The following is a 6,128-nucleotide window of genomic DNA, read 5'->3' on the forward strand; positions in this document are numbered from 1 at the left end:
AAACATATATATGCCATTAAAATCTTGGTTTGATTATTTATATATATAAATATTTGAGACACTATTGAATTTTTGATGGTCCGGTTTTGATGCTTAAATTTTAAATGTGATTTTTAGAATTTAGAATATACTAATTTCATATTTAGAAATTTTAGAAAATTCTTTTATTAAAGTAAATAAGTTGAGGGATGTAAATAAATAATTTGGCTTGTTAGAAAATTACCAATTAGTTCTAAAGTACTTAATTTTGGATTATAAGAGTTGTGAGAATTTAGAATGATAATTAAATTAAATTAGGAATTTAACTAATATATATAAGCTTAACTAATTAGCTTATACTAATTTGTGGTTATATTAATGGTGTAGATTGATTATTGGATTGTTGGTTTGAGCACGGGGTTGACTTTGTAGTAATTCTTTTTATAGCCTTGGTGAAAGGTAACCACTTTCCACTTGTTATGTATGCTTGTATGATGTTTGTGAGTGATTTCGAATTATATGAGATTCTTGAAATGCCATTGAATTATTATTTGAACAATGAAAGGCATCATTGTTGAAATTGCCTTGAGATACTTTATGTTATTGAAAAATAGTATGAAATTATGAATTTATAAATTTGTCATGTGGAACAAGAATTTATTGAGAAATGGTTTGAGGATTGATGTTGATTATTGAAATTTCGAAATCTCGATTTTGGTAAATGTGAAAGTTATTATGTTATTGGTAAATGACTATTCTCATGAGTATAAATACGAGAGGGGACGGTGAACGTTGATTGGTGGGAGACATGTTATAGGGAGAATAAGGGGGTGGATTTTTGTACACATTATAGAGGTAATAAGGTGGGAGGACGCCAGATGTACACTGGTTGATCCTTTGGCCCTATCATGTGTTGTAGGGCGTATGACACCCCGCTAGTGGACTAGAGGGGGAACCCATGGTCTGATCTTGTGCTCTGTGGATTTTGGCCTGTTCACATTGTTAGAAACAATCTCACCCAAGAGGGGGGTGAATTGGGTGAGTTACAAAAACTTGAAACTAAAAGCGTGCAAGTATTAAATAAAAAACAGAGAGTCAGAGTAAGGAGAATTTTAACCGCAGAGAGGAGACACAAGATTTATACTGGTTCGGTCTAATCCACGTGACCTACTTCCAGTCCCCAGAACACCTCTGAGTATTTCACTATCTTCCAAGATTGACAGGGCTCTTGGTGCCTCGGTACAGTAATTGACTCGCTCAATCACTCCCCCTTACTCCCGTAAGGATACAACCCCTCTCAAGAGTCCACACTCTTGAGTGTCTCTCAAGTTTTTAATAAACGTAGTGAATGGCTCTCTTACAGAGTGAATTCAATGATAAACACTGATGCTCAGTAGTAATGTGAAAAACAGAGTATTGAATGCGTAACTGAATAATCGCAGGTGGTAGTTCGGTATTCGATCTCTTCATTAATGCCTCTTCGCGCCTTTTATAGTTGATCTCGTTAAATAGCCGTTAGACGGAAGGGCTTCTAGCCGTTGTGACTTCGTTTGCGTGTTTCACTGGTTTTAATGGCTCCGCCATTAATGCGTCTGAGTTTCTGACACTGTAGGTCGCAGCCTACGTAATCTCGTTGAAGAGCCGTTGCACTCGTTTTTCATTAATCTGCATATTTCAAACTTAGAACAAATGAGAGTTTTGTGGTGAGTGCTTAAATCTTGAATACAGACAGAAAGCTAATCTATCATTCAAGGATTTGTGCCGAAATCATTTATCAGTAAGAAGAGCAAAATGTCATTCTGGTTTAGTTTGATCGAAAAAGTGATCGATTACTTGATGATAGATCAAGTTATCGATAACCAGAATGAAGACTTTTCGAAGTAGATTACTAAAATTATCGATCAAGTGTTGGATCATTGACTTTAAGAATTATCATAGAAAGAGGAAATCATTGCATGATCGAAAAAGTGATCGATCACATAATTGATCGAACAGATTATCGATAATTTAAATGTTATTGAAATGAAGCTTCAGTCATTGATGATCGAACAACTTATCGATAAAAATATAATGCATAATGTTATCGATAAACCATGGGTATATATATATTCAATGAAGAACACAGGCTATCTGAAAAGATCGAACATTTAATCGAACAATGAATATTCGAACAAATGATCGAATAAATTATGAAGAGAAGATTAATCCTATAAGGCAAGGAAACTGGTTATCGATCACCTTTTGTGAAAACATGATTTTCATGGAATTGGATGATCGATCATATTATCGAAAAACCAGTGATCGATAACTTGATCGAACATTCGTTCACCATAACTTAATGCGAATATGTCAATTCTTAGACTCTTTATCGATCACGTTATGTGAAAACTTTTGTTAAGCAAATAAGTTAAAGTTATCGATAATGTTATCGATAATTTAGCTGTAGCAAAACTGAGTAAGAGTAGATAAGGACATTGGTTATCGATCATGTGATCGATAATTTTGTGATCAATAAAGTTATCGATCTATCAGTGAATTTGATCACCTGCATTCAGAGAGTTAGAGCATAAAGTTCGAGCACGTAATCGATAAACAAATGATCAAAAATATGATCGATAAACTTGTAACAGAACTAATGTGCAGAACAAGTAGAGAGTGTTACCTTTTATCGAAGTCGTTATTGATGACTGATTTATCGATAACTTGATCGATAAATACACTTCAGATTTGGGTCTCTTATCAGTAACTCGTTTGTTTACATGATATTATCGATCAGCTTATCGATAATTTCCCAAAGTCTTATGTGATATTTACGCTAGCGATTATCGATCATTTTATCGATAAATTATTCATCGAATAGTTCTTCGATCAAAAAGACTACTATAGACTCGATTTATACTTGATCATTTATCTGAAACCTTAGCGATAACTGATTGCTCGATCACGTTATCGATCAAAATACTTAACCCTGAAATTCTGACTTGTTATCATCAAAACTATAATCCTAACACACATCACTTGATCGATGAGCTTATTATGTTGAACTACCAGTCACATGGGACAGTACTAGCCCATGGGTTCAGTCAGAGGAAATAAGGTGTGAGGAAATAAGGTGGAATTGAGAGTGAGATATTGCATTTTGATATGTATATGTATATATATATAACCATGTGACAATTGTGAATGTTATGATTTTAGTAACTGTTCCACTTGACACCTCTCAAGCACTTACTTGTATGCCTAATTAGTAGGATTGTTGGTTACTGAGGCTTTTGTTTCACCCTGTGGTTTAACATTTTCAGATAATAGCTCTAGGGCTGGTCCGTCAGGGAAGGCAGCGAAGGCTTAGCTATCAAGTTTATCTTGTATAGCTTCCTTTTAGTCATGTGATGAGTATTGTATATTGCCACATATAGCTCTTTTTGCATACTCTGATTTAATCGAGACTTATGGTCTTAGTTACTTTTATTGCTGGGTTGCTTGGGTCTGTAAGCTGTGAACCCACAATAACTTTTGAAAGTAGTTGACTACTGTTGGTTTGGACAAATTTTATTCTGAAAATATCATGTTATGGGCTTAGAGATGAATTGTGATGTGCTGGGCTTTGCAAAGCCCAAGGCCCAGTTATTGTGAAATATTATTAGTTACGTATTCATATAATTTGCTTAGTAAAACTCTTATAATCATGATAGACATTTTGAATAATTAGTTCAGGTCTTTTCTATCATGATTAACATTCTTGGCAAATCAAATTTCTTTTTATAACCATGGTAGCCTTTTCAAATATTATACTAAGATTCTTTTCTACCATGGTTAGTGTTATAAAAAAATTTGGAGTTTAAAAAGGTTAGTAACAGGTTGGAGATAACCGATGTTACATTAATCACGGACCATAATGGAGCCAGACTCGCAGCTTTTATGTTCAACTTGGGAGCTGGAGATGCACTAACAGCAGAGATTTGGGTTTGTTTAATGGAAATGAAATGTGCATGGGATGCTGGATATGGACAGATCCTGCTTCATTGTGACTGTGGCTGAGGCACTAGATCTGATATGTGGAGGAAGAAGCGAAGAGCACGAACATTGGAGCTTAATAAATGAGTGCCATGCTATATTGAGGCGCGAATGGATAGTGGAAACTACTCACTGCGGCCGTGAAGTGATGGCTGAATCTGATTGCCTAGCGAGGCGTGCCCTTGACCTGCCTCCTGGATTTCATGAAGTCCCTCTCACGGAGTTGCTTTTTATCTTTGATGCTTTAGTAGGGTGGTTTGCTTTTGTCTGTTTTCCCTTCTATCCCAAAAAAAAAAAAAAAAACAAAAAGTGGTGATTAGTGGGGTCTTAAAAAGTCAAGGTCTTGCGCGCCAGTTTATGTCCACGTTTCTTTACATAACACATTTTTGCATATTAAGGAGTGTATTAAATTAACAAAATTTTTCAAAATTTTAATCGTGTTCATTGGAGTTACCAATGAAAACTTCTTAACATGATAATCACTATGGGAATTACTTGAGGAGAAATTGATAAATACTAGAGACAAAATGGATTGATATCTTATATTTAAAACCGAATTTAATATTCAACTACCTCTTATATTAAAGATTATAGGTAGTATATATGTTTCTTCTTAATGACCAAGGTGCGTTTAGGAACATATGATTAAGATAAATCACAAAAATTTCATTTGCTCGAAATATATTCAATATCACCATTCTCATTTTTAAATTGCCAAAAATCTTTCCAGCAACTAGACAGCAGCTTTCTTTCCTCAACTTTTCAAAAGAAGTGGAATACAGATAAAAAGTGGGACTATAGAAGATTTCCTTTCTCTTTTTTTAATTTTTTAATGGATGCAGTATAATTATGAGCCTTCCTCAAGGAGTGTCGTGTGTGCTGCTGAGCATCGCATATCAACTTTCCTTTCTACTTCAGATCAGCTCACCGTTCTTGTGTGGATCTGTTGTTTCTTGACTAAGTTTAAATGACAGAAGCAATTCATACTAAAGCTGCCCAACGAATGGTAGAGCTTACAAATTTATCCTCCAATTATTTGCAACAACACCACGTACGTATGCATCATTCTTTACTCCTCTTTCTTATACTTCTCTTTTTGCTTATTATTTTTAAGGTAACTTCTGTTTAATAAACTCCTCAATTGTTACTACACCTTCAAAGATGTACACCTGTCACGTTGCCAGTATGCATCCTGTGCTTTTCATTCGTGATGATGCCTTTTCTTAATTTTGTTACATTTTCTTGAATTTGCTCGGACCTTGTTACATTCTTTGTGTATAATACCCCATTGTAGTTCTTTTTTCACCCTTATCTGCTTTTAATTATGAATAATTTATGACAATACAGATAAGTCATTATCAAGGACTCAATTTAGATAACAGAAACTCTTGGTCAACTTTTATATTACTACCTCTTGTCCTTAATATAAGAGTTAGTTGACTAATTTGAGTAGATTAAAAAAATTATTTATGTTAGTTATTTGTAATAAATAGGTATTGTTTTTCCTAAAATATCCTTATTAATCAAGTGTATTGGCTATAACTAATATTATTACAAGACTACCTTGAAAAAAAAAAGGATGAATATGAGAGAGAAAGTAGATTAGGGTCTTATATTTAGGATCAAAATAAAAATCAAACAAGCTCTTATATTAAGGACAGGAGGTATTATTATTTTACCTGTGCAAATTAATATTGAGGCTTCATTTACCCTCTGTCTTTATTTAGCCGTTATTCAACTGCTAAAAAAGGTGAAACTAAATTGATGATTGTTCAAGACAATCACCATATAAACATTCTGGTTTTGGTTCTTTAACCATTTTGGCTGGGACTTAATTGACAATCGTTCAATACATCCGTCAAGTTTTATGACTAAATGATATAATAGCTATAAGAACTTACTTTAATATTTATCTTTAAATATCTTCCATTTGACGGTTGTAAATGTCAATTAATAAAAAAATTTTAACAAATAAAGAAGTTAAACCTGTTCCGTCAAAAAACAAAGTTAAACCTATTTGATTGTTATTTATTTAACCGTTAAATATTTTGCCAACAGATTTAATGATCAAATTAATAACCATCAATTAAGTACTACACCAACTTCTGCCTCAACATATAATATGTGTGCGCGCG

Source organism: Neltuma alba, unplaced genomic scaffold, assembly GCF_004799145.2.
Source record: "Neltuma alba isolate B1F8T4 unplaced genomic scaffold, ASM479914v2 tig00010614_pilon, whole genome shotgun sequence".
Lineage (NCBI taxonomy): Eukaryota > Viridiplantae > Streptophyta > Magnoliopsida > Fabales > Fabaceae > Neltuma > Neltuma alba.